Source organism: Doryrhamphus excisus, chromosome 18, assembly GCF_030265055.1.
Source record: "Doryrhamphus excisus isolate RoL2022-K1 chromosome 18, RoL_Dexc_1.0, whole genome shotgun sequence".
NCBI lineage: Eukaryota > Metazoa > Chordata > Actinopteri > Syngnathiformes > Syngnathidae > Doryrhamphus > Doryrhamphus excisus.
Genome location: NC_080483.1, coordinates 16,040,683 through 16,057,547, shown reverse-complemented (window position 1 = coordinate 16,057,547; position 16,865 = coordinate 16,040,683). Strand labels below are relative to the sequence as shown.

General features: G+C 41.0%; 1 protein-coding gene across 7 annotated transcripts in view; it reads right to left on the bottom strand.

Moving 5' to 3' along the window:
- Window positions 1-16,865, bottom strand: part of LOC131105876 (uncharacterized) — a 37,699-nt gene that overhangs the window by 11,135 nt on the left and 9,699 nt on the right. For 3 of the 7 annotated variants that reach the window (XM_058054314.1, XM_058054318.1, XM_058054315.1), the window contains exons 4-6: window positions 3,411-3,497; window positions 2,441-2,574; window positions 1,204-1,242 (exon numbers count right to left, since the gene is read on the bottom strand). The gene's annotated coding sequence lies outside the window, so the exon portion shown is untranslated. The other 4 variants (XM_058054317.1, XM_058054316.1, XR_009120010.1 and 1 more) reach the window with 4 other exon arrangements.

Below are 16,865 nucleotides of genomic sequence, written 5' to 3'. Positions count from 1 at the left end.
AACCATTCACACTCACATTCATACCTATGGACAATTTGGAGTCGCTAATTAACCTAGCATGTTTTTTTTGGAATGTGGGAGGAAACCGGAGTACCCGGAGAAAACCCACGCATGCACGGGGAGAACATGCAAACTCCACACAGATATGCCCGAGGGTGGAATTGAACCCTGGTCTCCTAGCTGTGAGGTCTGCGCGCTAACCATCATATCATCATGTCATATAGATTTTTTTTTTTAATTTCATTGTACTTGTTTTAACTAATGTTAAAATCTCGAGTGGTTAGCACACAGGCCTCACAGCTAGGAGACCCGAGTTCAATTCCACCCTCGGCCATCACTTTGTGGAGTTTGCATGTTCTCTCCGTGCATGTGTAAAAACCCACTTTTATACCCACTATTATCGTCGTATGGTTATGTGTCTTTTATTTTAATTGGTTTTATTTTTTATACTTTTATTGCTTTGCTTCCTGTTTTTAATATTTTAATATCTATTTTAATATTTTATTTCTTATTTGATATTTTAGTTTGGGATTAAATTCAATTTATACCTTTATTTATTGTATTTTATTTTTACTTTTTATTTTACTAGTCTGTGCAGCACTTTGGAAACTCTGTTTTTAAAATTCATTCATTCATTTTCTACTGCTTTTTTCCTCACAAGAGTCGCGGGGGTGCTGGAGCCTATCCCAGCTGTCTTCGGGCGAGAGGCGGGGTACACCCTGGACTGGTGGCCAGCCAATCACAGGGCACATATAGACAAACAACCATAAAGTGGATTGGATTCCAAAAACATGCTAGGTTAATATTAATAATATTAATTAATATTACATTAATTAATAGGGTTGCATGTTCTCCCCGTGCATGCGTGGGTTTTCTCCGGGTACTCCGGTTTCCTCCCACATTGCAAAAACATGCGAGGTTAATTAGCGACTCCAAATTGTCCATAGGTATGAATGTGAGTGTGAATGGTTGTTTGTCTATATGTGCCCTGTGATTGGCTGACCACCAGTCCAGGGTGTAGAAAACAGCTGGGATAGGCTCCAGCACGGCTGGTGAGGATAAGCGGTAGAAAATGAATGAATAAATAAAATCTTAAGTGTCTTTTTTTGCGAATAAGAATGTTGGTTCAACTCCAAGTGGTACAACTTTTCATGTATTCGACATTCTACTTTTAAGCACAAAAAGGCGACGGCGCTCACATACCGTAGAGGTGAGAGAGCCTGTATATCAAATCTTGTAGATCTGTAAAAAAAAAAAATAAAAGTGTCACTCTTATACTTTCATTTTCTTGTGATTTTTCCAAACCAAAAACACCAAAGGGGATTCTTGTCACCGTCACTGACATTCAACTTTTGAATAGAACTTTTTTATTATTTTTGCTCAGTGGAGAGTTAAGGTTTATACGTATTTAAAAAAAAGGTGTAATTTCCCCCGTTGTGTGACAGATGTGCTTGTGTGTTTTTCACGTGTGTGTGTGTGTGTGTGTGTGTGTGTGTGTGTGTGTGCTTAGCAGCTGCTCTGGGTAATCTGGGCTGGTCGTGGCTAATGGCTGACTTGTTTTCTGGTCCAGCTGAGCTCTTAATTACATGATTGAGCTCGCTATGGCCTAATTAAAATGGTGAAACACGGGGCACAGACAGCGAGAGAGAGAGAGAGAGGAAAAGCGAGGGAGCATTAATAAGAAAAAAAAAAGTGAGAGGGAGGTGCAGCGGTCCTCCTCCTATTAAGGCCTGTTGCCCCCCAGCTGTTTAGCGGGGGCCCAACATCACCACCTTCTTAATCATTTAACCTCCAGTTACCAGCCATCAAGGTTGGCGGCGCATGTTGCATTTCAGGAAACGCAATCCGGGGGTGTCGATAAGAAAGTTAAACACAAAAATAAAATTATTACCAAAGCCCGAGGAGGGAATAAAAAAAAAAAGTTGTAAGACACAAGAGAGGAGACAATGTTTTTGTTGTTGCGTTTTTTTTTTTTTTTTATCATCACCATGAGTGTACTTTTGGGTCAATTAACAATAAAGATCAATTGATATCCTTTCTTCTGTGATTTTTGGCCTGCGGTGATGAGATAAATATTTATGAGGGCTGAAAGTCCCCTGCCTCTCCTCCTTGTGTCAAATGCTCGACTTGATCAAAGGCTGAGCCCAAAAAAAAACACATGGAAAGCATTCAGGCTGTGTTGGCATTGTTTTGCCACTGTCCCACAGCACTCCCACGCTAAACACCCCATCACCCCCCCACTCCCTCCCTCCGTTCATACCATGCATGATGAAAAAATAAATTCCACATAGGTTTGGCAGCGTCGCACCGTCGCTTTAAGTTAAAATATTCTATCTTCTACATCATAATTATCTCCTTAAGGTAGAAATATTAGCATATCCACCAATCTTATTATCTGAGAAATTGTCTCATTAAGTCAGCGGCCTCCCCTTGCGCCCACCTTCTTCTCCACTGTCCACACTCCATCAGGACGGGGAGGCAGCTGAGGGGCATTCTGACAGACAGGGGCGCTCCTCCGCGGGGGACCGGGCGGGGCTCGGACCCGTGTAATGTGACGAGGCCCTGCATGTTCTCCTTGGGACAAGAGGAGAAGTAATGGTAATGGTAATGGTAATGGTAATGGTAATGGTATTATTTCATTTGAACATGCATCAGATTACAATTGAATGCATCCCATAATCAGTTCCCAGTTCCACATGTCCAAAAGGAGTAGGAAGAAGCAAAGCTTATTAAATCCTACCCCTCCATCTGGTACTTTTACAATCAGTAACTGTTACATTTGTTCACTTCCTGCTTTCATAATATAATTTAAATTTTTTTTAAATTAATTTTAATTTTTACAATCGACCCTTGTGAGGATAAGCAGTAGAAAATGAATGAATGAACAATCAGTAACTGTTACATTTGTTCACTTCCTGCTTTCCTAATATAATTTAAGTTTTTTTCTAAAATTAATTTTTATTTTAATTTTTACAATCGACCCTCGTGAGGATAAGCGGTAGAAAATGATTGAATGAACAATCAGTAACTGTTACATTTGTTCACTTCCTGCTTTCCAAATATATAATTTAAGTTTTTTTAATTATTTTTTTATTTTAATTTTTATAATCAGTAACTGTTACATTTGTTCACTTCCTGCTTTCCATAATACAGTTTAAGTTTTTTTTTTTTAATTTTGTAATTTTTTGTCCCATACCAAAGTACGAGGCAATACTTCGTATATTTCTCCTCTCTTGTAGAGAAGTATTGGATGACATTTTTAGCTAATTGTTTTTTTTTTTTTTTTAGCCCTATGCATTATTTTAACTGTTTGAAGATGAACTATATCAGCAAGTTGAAGTATTTGTGATTTTAGAAATAAGGAGTTAGTATGTTCTCTGTAGGCGGCATTATGAATTATCCTTACTGACCTTTTTTGCAGTACATTTAGCGAGTGAAGATTGCTTTGATTGCTTTTCAGAAGTAGGAGGAGACTGGTGGTCACATGCAGTATCTTCCTGAAAACACATGACAACAACAAAAACATTAAAAAAAATCAATGTATATGATAATATACATATGAATATATGTATATAGCAAATAATGTGTGTAGGAGTAGGAGGTACATGGCTTCAGGTCACATAGCAAAGTGAATGAAAAGTTTGGGAACCACCGGCTTGTAGACAAAAGTTGCTACACACACTTCAGCGAGTTTGGGTATCCAGCATGGGGATGCGGGCTAAACCCGCAACGGACACACTGATCTCAGCCCAATTTCTACTCTTAAATGGCAAAGCATACATTTGCTTAGTAATCATAAAGCCGAGATTCCCAAATTACATCTCCTATGCTCTTAGATATTAATGAGATGCTGAAGAATAGCCTGGACTTCTAATCTGCAGAATTTAATCCCCAGACTGAAACCTGACACCAGAGGAGGCTAATGAAATCATCTTTCTAATCCGGGGGGAAATGTCCCTGGTAAGCCCACAGCTTTGGGGAGCGGCGGGACACTTCGGGGCGGACAACGCGGGGCCAGGAGAAGTTCTGGGAGAGAGAAGAGCGGCACAAACACACAAAGAATAGTCGAGTCTGAAAGACTGAGGGGGGGTAAAGGGGTGGGGGGCTGTAAATTGCATCGGTATAGTATGGCCACGCTCTGTGATTAAAGATGAATTTGACCAATCTTTCTGACATTTCCTCAGCGCCGAACGATGAATGCCCAACTATGCTGTGTCTCTCCCCGTGTGGCATTGACTTGTTAATTAGAAAATGGTGGCCGGGCCAAATGAATTTAGACCTTCTTCCTTGTGTAATGGCGCTGCAGACACCAAGCTGAGGGCGTTTAATTCTCCTCTCATCAGCTTGATGGAAAAATCACCTCGCTGCCATTCAGCTCTGGCCCTCATTAAAAGCAAGCCTACAAAAGGTGGCGGGCACAATGGACAATTATATTATATGCTTTTTTTTTTTCACTTTCACTTTCTTTTTTAAGACTAGACTATGTGTGTGTGAATCAGACTGTCACCAAAATCTTTGCAGCTTGCATCTTATAGTACTACATGATCAGTTTTTAGTCATTTGTATGTTCCCACTGTGGCTAAACTGATATTAGAACCCCCACCCAGAATGACACACTGCATGTGTGTGTTGCAAAAGTGCCTAAATACTTCCGAGGCCATTGTGTGTATTAATAGGCGATGTGCGCGCGAGACTCCGAGGTCGAGCCGCGATATGCTTAACAGGCAATTTACAAAGGTCAGGTGAGCAGGATCAAACGGGTGGGAAGATCACACCTTACACTTCTAAATGAGAAACAATCATCCTCGCAAAGGTCACCGAGACACAACCAAGGATTAGAATAATAGAGTGGGCCGAGGTACGAGCCGTATTGGGCGCGCTCAGAGCGTAGAGAGACCCACCTTAGCCTTTCCGGGTGTTCGTCACCCTCACCCTCATTGTACTTCATATGTCGTAGATATGAAACTTTATTGATAGGGAACCATATTTTGTAACTTTGTTGTGTGTTAGTATGAAGGACCACATACTGTCTTTCTCCCTTGGCAATTAGTGCAGAAAAATCAGTATAATAATGGGTAAGGAAATATTAAAATGGTAATATGTATTTTGATATATTACCATAGTGATTAGCATTGGGAAAAAAATAATAAAAAAGTGCTAAAAAAAGAACACAATTACCGTATTGTCAATGCCACAATAAGCCACCTTAACCTAACTTATAACATATTTTTAAAATTAATTTATATATTATTCAATTACCATTACTTCCAATTAAGTATGTTTGTTTTATTTAAATATTATTGAAAAAATAATAATTTTTATTTAATTTTTCAACTAAAAAAAGAACTGAAATGCACTACTTTAATAAGTAATACTACATTTAGAAAGATTTTATGAAGGGAATTATATTGCGTTATATTAATTAAGATGTTTTTTTATTGTTATTTTTCTTTTTGTAATAAATTTTCTAAAAACTATGACGTTCATGAGGACCTATATGCAACCACAACAAGCACCTCAAATTTGGATTTGTTTGCATGAAAATTACCAAATTACCAAATATTAATGCAGGAGGTATTGATGTATCTGCTTTGGTTGTTTTGACCATTTTTCATTTTATGCTAATAAACGAGAGGAAGTAATGTAATAAAGTAGTTTAGAGAATAAAACAAATGTTCACTGCTTCTCAAACACTAAAAAAAATGTAAAAAAAATGTCTCTGAGATTTTCCCAAAGCTGTATTTTGATTTTAGGCTCATTCATTGTCAAAAAGCATTTAACATAAAAATCATATAAGTTGACTTGGCACCAATGGAGGCTTAGGAGACCAACAGCTTGGTCCTCCAGTGAGCAGCTGAGGTGCAGCATGCAGTGAGCATCAACAGGGGGCAGTATTGGGTCACACTGAGCAAGGCACTTTGTCCACTTCTGTTCCTCTCACACTCTCTCTCTCGTGGGCCGCAGTCCAGTGTTGCCACCTCTCAGGATTAATTACTCTTTTTCAATTAATGTTCTAATGAGAACCGCTGGTGCAGAAGTCTGATAAAGCAGTTAGGGAGAGAATAACACACACTCCAGTGAGAGAGTGATGCGCGTTGCAAAGGAAGAAAAGTGCAAGGCCGCCGCGGACCTGAAAAATGGGGAAAAAAATCGACCTGTCAGGAAAGTGGGATTTTTTTTTGCCTTCTGTGGGTCCTGTCAGGACTGCTGAATATGAGGTGGAATTTCTCCACCTCTCGGACCAGAAAAGTGTTGTTTCGGCATCTCAAAAAACGAGAATTTGCAAAAGCCATTGACTTAAAAAAACGGGCAAAAAAACAATAATCAGAAAAGTGTGATTCTTTTGCCTTCTTGAAGTCCTGCCGGGACCCCCTGATGAATGTGTGGTGGGTTTTGTTCACATCTCAGACCAGAAAAGTGTCATTTCAGGACCTCAAAAACAAGAATTTGCGACAGCCGCAAACCTGAAAAACGGGCGAAAATCGACTCGTCGGTAAAATGGGATTTTTGTTTCCTTTTTTGGGACCTTCTGGGACCCCTGATGAATGTGTGGTGGGTTTTGTCCACCTCCCAGACCAGAAAGGTGTCATTTAAACAGCTCAAGGAAATGAGAAAAAGTGACCTGCAGACCTGAAAAAGAGGCAAAAAAAAAAAAAAACGTCAGAAAATCGGGATGTTTTGCCTTCTTTAGGTCCTGCCAGGACCCCAGATGAATGTATATTGGGTTTTGTCCCCCTCCCGGACCAGAAAAATGTCGTTTAAACACCTAAAAAAAGGAGAAAAAACAACAGCTGCGGACCTGAAAAACAGGCAAAAAAAATGAATCGGCAGAAAAGTGAGATTTTTGGCCTTCTTTAGGTCCTGCCGGGACCCCTGATGAATGTGTGTCGGGTTTTGTCCACCTTTCCGGACCAGAAAAGTGTCGTTTAAACACCTAAAAAAAGGAGAAAAACCAACAGCCGTGGACCTGAAAAACAGGCAACACAGGCAAAAAAAAAAAAGCGTCAGAAAAGTGAGATTTTTGGCCGTCTTTAGGTCCTGCCGGGACCCCAGATGAATGTGTATTGGGTTTTGTCCACCACTCGCACCAGAAAACTATCGTTTAAACACCTAAAAAAAGGAGAAAAAGTGACAGCCGCACCTGAAAAACAGGCAAAAAACGAAGCATCAGAAAAGTAGGATTTTTTGCCTTCTTTAGGTCCTGCTGGAACCCCTGATGAAAGTTTGGTGGGTTTTGTCTACCTCCCGGACCAGAAACTGACGTTTCGGCAGCTAAAAAAAAAATAGAATTTGCCACAGCCACGGACCTGAAAAACGGGCAAAAAACGAAGCGTCAGAAAAGTGGGATTTCTTGCTTTTTTTGGGTCCTTCTGGGACCCCTGATGAATGTGTGGTGGGTTTTGTCCACCTCCCGGATCAGAAAAGTGTTGTTTAAACACCTAAAAAAAAGGAGAAAAAACAACAGCTGTGGACCTGAAAAACAGGCAAAAAAAACAAAGCGTCAGAAAAGTGGGATTTCTTGCCATCTTTAGGTCCTGCCGGGACCCCTGATGAATGTGTGGTGGGTTTAGTCCATCTCCCAGACCATAAATTGACGTTTGGGCAGCTAAAAAAACGAGAATTTGCCACAGCCGTGGACCTGAAAAACGGGCAAAAAACGAAGCGTCAGAAAAGTGGGATTTCTTGCCTTTTTTGGGTCCTTCTGGGACCCCTGATGAATGTGTGGTGGGTTTTGTCCACCTCCCAGACCAGAAAAGTGTTGTTTAAACACCTAAAAAAGGAGAAAAAACAACAGCCGCGAACCTGAAAAACAGGCAACACAGGCAAAAAAAAAAAAGCGTCAGAAAAGTGAGATTTTTGGCCTTCTTTAGGTCCTGCCGGGACCCCTGATGAATGTGTGGTGGGTTTAGTCCACCTCCCGGACCAGAAATTGATGTTTTGGCAGCTAAAAAAATGAGAATTTGCGACAGCAGCGAACCTGAAAAACAGGCAAAAAAACAAAGCGTCAGAAAAGTGAGATTTTTGGCCTTCTTTAGGTCCTGCCGGGACCCCTAATGAATGTGTGGTGGGTTTTGTCCACCTCCCGGACCAGAAATTGACATTTCGGCAGCTAAAAAAACGAGAATTTTTGACAGCCTGAACCTGAAAACCAATCTGAAAAACGGACAAAAAAATGAACCGTCAGAAAAGTTGGATTTTTGGCCTTTCTTAGGTCCTGCCGGGACCCCTGATGAATGTGTGGTGGGTTTTGTCCACATCCCCGACCAGAAAAGTGTCATTTAAACCCCTCCAACAAAAAGGCGACAGCCTGAAAAATGGGCGAAAAGTAGTATTTTTTCCCCCTTCTTTGGTTCCTGCCCGGACCCCTGATGAATGTGAATGTACCTAAAAATATATATCCATTTGAAATCATGATCGGTACACAATTGGAATGAAAAACCCGGCCTAGCGTGTTCTGACGAGGCCTCGGTGACACCCGCACCCACACAAGCACCAACCGGGTTTCCATGTTAATGAGCTCAACTGTTGCAACACACAGACACACACAGACACACACTGACAACCGGCGCCAGGGGAGCTGTCAAGGATAAATTAGTCACAAGATGCCCTCCAAGGTCATTAAATTGGTCAGCGATTGGAGGTTGGCGTGCCATTTATATAAAAGATCATTTGCATGTACTGTAAAAAGTATTTTAAAGAAACTATATGGTGAAGCCGACACTAACGAGGACCCCCTTCTTATTCTAAACACTTTCAAGGAATGTGGACTATTGATAACGAGTCTAGTTATCATGTCAAGTACTTAACAACAATGTCAAATACACCAAAAATACTCAGCGTTCTCAATAATTAACACATTGAATATGTTTTATCCCCCCACATTCATATTATCATTGCAGACTAAGTCACATTTTGAACAGATGAAAATGAACATCAATGGAGATCTGATGAGTCTTGAAGGCGGCCATTGTGGCTCAACCAGAACCAGATTGAAGGTCAAGGAATAAAATGGAAAATCACAGATTTTTTTTGATGACATCCTTTTGAGAATGTGGAGGCTTACTGTTCTTGGAGGACAAAGGAGAAGACATATGTGTGTGTGTGTGTGTGTGTGTGTGTGTGGTGAAATGTCATTTTTTTCTAATAATGAAATCCAAAATGCTGAATGTGACTCTTACTAATCAGAGCAAAGCATTACATCACACTTACACTTTTAAAGATAATAAGAATTAATAATGTCTGCTCGCTGTATGCATTTGATGGTTAAATTAGAATACCATTTCCTCTCATGTACTTGGAATAGTCTGCAGCAAAAAGGGGAGTGTGACACACACACACACACACACACACACACACACTTTCTTTCTCCCATTCTTTTCTTTTTTCATCTCACTTTGACTCTCTCGGTCTCATTGGTCCATAACCGCAGCGAGATGAGTTCAAGCCACCGTTAAAGCGTTAAAAATTTAAATATATATATATATAAAAAAAAAAATCTTAACGTTCTTTTTAATTAAAAAGGATCCTAATAATCCACATCATATTATACGTCGCAGATTCATCGGTCAATTTAATAACAGTGAGGCTTTTGGATCTTAATATCTCTGCTAGCAGGTTTCCTTCATAACTGAGAGCCTGTGTTAATTACAGCAGCGCCTAATGGTGGGGAATATTCCGGGCCTCTCCGTGTTTTGATAAATGGCTTTCCACTAAGATTTATTCCTAATTATCTCATTTGTCTTTCTCCATTACTTTTTATAGCTTAAATTTATGAAGTCATTAAGACGTTAGTGGGCCTGATAATGATTAGGAGAAGGAATTGTATGAAAGTGAATTATATGAAAATGATTATGGCTAAAGGAGTGTTTAAAATGAGGGTTGCTGTGTGTGTGTGTGTGTGTGTGTGTGTGTGTGTACTTGGTGGTTCAAGTTGCCATCCTTGCCCGCCACTTCCTGTCCGGCTCAGATGATGATGGTGCCACCTCATGCCAGCCGAACTGACCAATGGCAACAACGCCCTTATGCAAGGGTGGGAAAATATTTTGACTCACGGGCCAAATCGGGTTAAAAAATTAGGTCAAGTGGCCGTCTATATGTAGGTGGCATCAAGCAGAAATAGCATACTTTCTCACAGTGCAACTAAACAAAAACTGAACCTGAAAAACAGGCAAAAAATGAAGCGTCAGAAAAGTGGGATTTCTTGCCTTCTTTAGGTCCTGCCGGGACCCCTGATGAATGTGTATTGGGTTTTGTCCCCCTCCCGGATCAGAAAAATGTCGTTTAAACACCTAAAAAAGGAGAAAAAATAACAGCCGCAGACCTGAAAAACAGGCAAAAAAAAAAAGAAACGTCAGAAAAGTGGGATTTCTTGCCTTCTTTGGGTTCTTCTGGGACCCCTGATGAATGTGTCGTCAGTTTTGTCCACCTCCCGGGGCAGAAAAGTGTCGTTTAAACACCTAAAAAAAAGGAGAAAAAACAACAACCGCGGACCTGAAAAACTGGCAAAAAACAAAGCGTCAGAAAAGTGGGATTTCTTGCCTTCTTTAGGTCCTGCCGTGACCCCTGATGAATGTGTGGTGGGTTTAGTCCACCTCCTGGACCAGAAAAGTGTCATTTAAACCCCTCCAACAAAAAGGCGACAGCATGAAAAACGGGCGAAAATCGAACCGTCTGAAAGTGGGATTTTTTTTCCGTTCTTTGGTTCCTGCCCGGACCAAATAAAAACACAACACATCCACAGCAAGTTAACGCATAACATAAATCAACAACGCAGTGCTGAACACAAGGCATGCTGGGTAGTCCAGCTGCAGCAACAACGTGAACTATGAACTATAAACTTTGGCTATCAAGAGTATGCTAAATCCTCCATGTTTCCTTCTCTGACAGCCTAATTAGCATATTTGCTAATATGGCAAAATATGACAAACACGGCAAAATGATGGGGAGAAAGAGTACCACAACCTACCCAGCATGCCTTGCGGCTGGTATGTTTGTTTGCCCGCATGGTGCAGTAGGTAGTTGACTCTGTGCAACATGTAAGATGACGTGTTGTGTTACAGATTGTATTTAATACAGAACAGTGATTCAATTTTGAAAGTAATATTTAATCTTAGTCCTTAAAGTGCAGTTTAAGGACTAGAAGAAAGGCAAAAAATTATATATTATATAATATTTGAAACGTGGAAAACCCCCTTGACTACTTTTTGTAATCGAGGTAATCGAATTATCCGGATAATTGTTGCAGCCCTCTTTTACATACAATGCAATATTGGTTTAATCCCTAAATATGAATCAGATGCTTATTAAACACATTTAAAGTATTTGGTATTTTTAAAGTATGGTTTTTATTTTTTATTTAATTATTATTGAAAAATAATATTTTGTTGTTTAATTTTTAGCTAAAAAAAGAACTGAAGTGCAGTACTTCAATAACCAACATTTAGTATTTAGTAACATTTAACCCAACTTTTCATGTATTCGACATTCTACTTTTAGGATAGGCCCTTGTGAGGATAAGCGGCATAGAAAATAAATGAATTCGGGTCTATAAGCACCCAACCAAATTTAGAGGCGGAATCAGATTAGTTCTTTCTAGAAGCTGCACGGATGTAAACGCAACATATGTCCACATCATAAAGGCCTTTTCACTTAAAGCGAAGATCTGTCATAAGTTTTCCTTCTGCTGCATTTTTAATTCCATTTTCCCTCTCAGATAATGAAACATATAAATACACCAGGCTACTATTGGCTTTTTGGAGTTATGATCATTTTATAGTGTGAGAGCTCCCTGCTTTAATCTGTTAGATGAAGCTGTTTGAGCCCCAGGACAACGGAAATGATGGATACAACGTCCATGGGTGTCCTGTGTGATGCTAAGTATCGGCAGTCTGTTGTAATACCCCCCCCCACCCACCCTGTCCCCCCCGTCCCCTCCACACTGACAAGCTGTGTGCGGCGCAGATCATAAGAGACGGTGCAAGCCCTCCGCTTAATGAATTAATTATTTGATTATTTAATCACCTAGATGAGACTCGTGTTAATTAGCTAAACATCTGGGCCGGTCGGCAGGCCAGACACACACGCAACCTCAGTGATGAACACACACACACAACATTGTGTCACTTCGGATCTGCACTGCATACAAAGCTGCACGGTGGTCGAGTGGTTAGCGCGCAGACCTAACAGCTAGGAGGCCTGAGTTCGATTCCACCCTCAGCCATCTCTGTGTGGAGTTTGCATGTTCTTCCCGTGCATGCGTGGGTTTTCTCCGGGTACTCCGGTTTTTGTTTTGTTTTTTGTTTTTTGTGACCCGTCCAGCCATTGGGACACAAGTTTGATTCCCTGCTCAGGTATCTCTGTGTGTATTTTCTCGGCTTCCTCCCACATTCCAAAAACATGCTAGGTTAATCAGCCACTCCAAATTGTACATAGGTATGAATGTGAGTGTGAATGGTTGTTTGTCTATATGTGCCCTGTGATTGGCTGGCCACCAGTCCAGGGTGTACCCGGCCTCTCGCTCGAAGACAGCTGGGATAGGCTCCAGCACCCCCGCGACCCTCGTGAGGAAAAGCGGTAGAAAATGAATGAATGAAACAAAGCTGCACGGTGGTCGAGTGGTTAGCGTACAGACCTCACAGCTAGGAGACCCGAGTTTGATTCCACTCTCGGCCATCTCTGTGTGGAGTTTGCATGTTCTTCCCGTGCAGGCGTGGGTTTTCTCCAGGTACTCCGGTTTTTGTTTTTTTGTGACCCGCCCAGCCATTGGGACACAAGTTTGATTCCCTGCTCCGGTATCTCTGTGTGTATTTTCTCGGCATCCTCCCCCATTCCAAAAACATGCTAGGTTAATTAGCGACTCCAAATTGTCCATAGGTATGAATGTGAGTGTGAATGGTTGTTTGTCTATATGTGCCCTGTGATTGGCTGGCCACCAGTCCAGGGTGTACCACCTGGGATAGGCTCCAGCATCCCCCGCCACCCTCGTGAGGATAAGCGGTAGAAAATGAATGAATGAAAGAAATAACTACTATCTTTCCTCACCCTTACTTTTAGTTGGTGCAATACCACATTTCACCATTAGGAGGAGCAATGTCTTTTCTTATAACATCCAGAGTACACAATAGATGCCCACAATATGGTTCCTAACAGTCCATGGTACACTTAAACTATCTTCACGCAACAACAAGGACGTCCCCACCTGTCGTGTGTGCTATTACAATGATTAGCATACAAGAAATTGCCACTTATTATAAATAACTAAAAGTTCATGGGATTATTCTGAAGGTCATATGTGCGTCCTTCCTTCAACTCATCCGTCTTTTCACTCATCTGTGTTTGAGAAGCAGAATCACGGAGGAGGAAATATATATTTTTGGCTATCTGCTCTGATTAAGACCACTCAAGTGTTCTACTTCTTCGTCAGCCCCGAGTGGACAAAAGAAGCGGACTAAAGAGGTCCAAGTGCATGTAAAGGGGGATTAATTGCAATCATCCTGGCAGCTTTGTAGGGATCTACGTTTGATTTATTGGACTGAAGAGTAGAGGTAACCTTTGACCTGTACATGTATGCAGAGGCGGCCGCCCATTCGGCCTTATAGGCAAATACCGGGGGCCATTTCACTAATAATGAAAAAAGCAATGTGGTAAAGTATGTGCACCACATTCTTGTTTTGCTATGAGTTATTTCTTACAGTGGAAACGTTTTTAGCATAACTAATCCATTCTTAAGTGTCCGATTTTTACCTTATACATTTTTCCCATAAGAAATAATCTAAATCTAATTAACCTCTTCTCTCTACCAAAATACGTATTTATGTGTTTTTTTAGTTTTTTAATTTTGTAATTTATTTAAAAATTTTATAATATAATTTTTTTATTATTATAAAATCCCTTATTATTTTATTTTTTAATTTATTTTTTGCACTCCAGTTTCCTCCCACATTCCAAAAACATGCTAGGTTAATTAGCGACTCCAAATTGTCCATAGGTATGAATGTGAGTGTGAATGGTTGTTTGTCTATATGTGCCCTGGGATTGGCTGGCCACCAGTCCAGGGTGTAGAAGACGGCTGGGATAGGCTCCAGCGCCCCCGCGACCCTGGTAGGGAAAAGCGGTAGAAAATGAACGAATGATGAGAAACAAAAGAAAGAATAAAGTAGCAATTTTAGGAAAATAAGTTAAAATGTTACAATTATAAAGTCAAAAGATATAATATTACAAGAAAAAACATTACAAGAAAGTTTAAATATAAAAAAATTTAAACGGTGGAAAATGAATGAATTTTTTTTGCATGAGAGGTACAAAGAGGTGATGATGCAACTCCACAATCAAACAGTTTAATGTAAAAAAAAAACAAACAAAAAAAAAACAAAAAAAAAAGGCCAAAAAAAAAAACGCACGCATGCACGGGGAGAACATGCAAACTCCACACAGAGATGGTCAAGAGTGGAATTGAACCCTGGTCTTTTAGCTCTGAGGCCTGCGTGCTAACCACTCCACCGCCGTGCAGGGTGTTATATTTGTAAAAAAAATATTTTCATGTTTTATGTTGTGGTATCGTTGTTTACGCATTTTGGCTAAATATGTATATAAAGAGTTTGTTGAATGCTATACTTTTTATTTTTACTAATTTGTTGATATTATCTTTATTTATTTATAGGATATTATTTTTAGGTCAGGATAATTATTTGTCATACATAAAGCATGACAATTTTGAGACATGTTATCTAAGTTAAAGACAATAATGTTAATGAGCTACACAGTGGACAAGTGGTGAGCATGTTGGCCACACAGTTGGGAGATTGAAAAGGAGTTGGATTGAAATCTGGAGTTTACATGTTCTTTCCGTGTGTGTTGGTTTTCTCCGTGTCCTCCAAAAACATGCATGTGTACTTAATTGATTGGCTGGCGACCAGTCCAGGTTGGACACCACCTCTCACCCACAGTCAGCTGGGTTAGATTCCAGCATAGTCATGTGAAAGAGGTGGGCGTCATATAAAACATCAGCTCGGGTGCCACTTTGGGGTTGATTGTTTTGAAAGTATTATTGAAAGTTAATTAGTCGTTAAAGTTGCTACTTTTGTGTTACTTCATGGAAACTTTTCAGCGATGCCCATCAGGATCTCTGACTTGATTGGATCTCCTCGTGCTGTACATCAGCGCTGTGCATGTGTAGCATCCTGATGTGTGTGTGTGTGTGTGTGTGTGTGTTTGTAAGTATATGCCTTGCGTGTTTTGCCAAGGTTAATTGAGACACAAAGCTCATCTCTGCCCTGATGAGGGTCAGAGCACAGAGGCAGATCTGCATTGCATTAATCTAACCCCAATTTATGCCGCCACACACTGTCAGTTGCCGCCCTGCCCCCGCAATCGCACGCACACACACACGTTTGCACACATAGTCATTAATTTAGCCCAATTTGTGTTGTCTTGGCCAGCTCTGATGCATGGCACGTAACACACACACACACAGACTCACAACTTGATGGCATTTCTTTGAAATGTCAGTATTGTAACACCTAGCAGGTAAAACTTATAATGAAATTATTAAACGGCTAAAGAAAGCGCTGTCTCGCAAATACACAAATTCTCAACACACACACACACACATACACACACATATCCATGTGGCCTCTATTATTCATGCATAAGTTTCTTGCGGAATGTTGGCCTGACAAAAGCTAAAGGCTCTGCCGCAGCCCGAGAAAAGGGAGGCAAATTAAGCAGCCTCACTCCAACACTGAGGGACCATTAAAGTCGAAACGCCTGATCTCCCCAGTCGCCTTCCCTCTCCATCCTCTCCCTCGTTCCTCTCACTCGTTTGCTCACTCTCCAACTGGAAAGGTTAACCGTGAGAGGCTCTCAGAGACACTCCAGCAGACACACAAGTGATCTTTCTTTTAATTGGCTTTACCCACTCCCTCTCTGCTCTCTCTTCTCCCGAGCGGGTCAGCAACGCGTCCACTGTAGGGCGAGGCGGAGGAAACACACACATGCGCGTGAAGATGCGCACATCACGACAAAAACGCAGACAGGTTGAACCGAAGTCTTGATGTGCAAAGGCAAAGTGCACGTGTGCGTCTGAGGGGTTTTTAAAGCTCTCCATCTGACCAGTCAATGCGTGGTTAGCAGTACGCTAGGCGAGGAGCTGCGTAATTGAGCTATGTGCCTGCATAATGTCTTCATGCATGAAGCGGCTGACACTGCAGCTCCGTGCACACATGCTGGAAGAACAATGACAGGTGTGGAGCCATTATCTTCCACGGCGCTTTATATAGGAGCTATATAACTGTACATTTATGATGATTTCACAAAATGGAAAATTGTATTTCAGAACCATTAAAGTTGTCTTTACAAGATATGCGTGTATTCTAAAGCTTTCATGCTAACTCAGGGTTTGGCTCCAAGAAATGCTATTGTCAACATTATTCATTCATTCATTCAATTTCTACACAAGGGTCGCAGGGGTGCTGGAGCCTATCCCAGCTGTCTTCAGGCAAGAGGCGGGGTACACCCTGAACTGGTGGCCAGCCAATCACAGGGCACATATAGACAAACAACCATTCACACTCACATTCATACCTATGGACAATTTGGAGTCGCTAATTAACCTAGCATGTTTTTTTTTGGAATGTGGGAGGAAACCGGAGTACCCGGAGAAAACCCACGCATGCACTGGGAGAACATGCAAACTCCACACAGAGATGCCCAAAGGGGAATCGAACCCGGGTATCTTGCTGTGTGGCCTAACCACTCGGACACCGTGCAGCCTCATACATCATACAGTGAAGTGAAAATACATTCATTCATTTTCTATCACTTATCCTTATGAGGGTCGCAGGGGGTGCTGGAGCCTATCCCAGCTG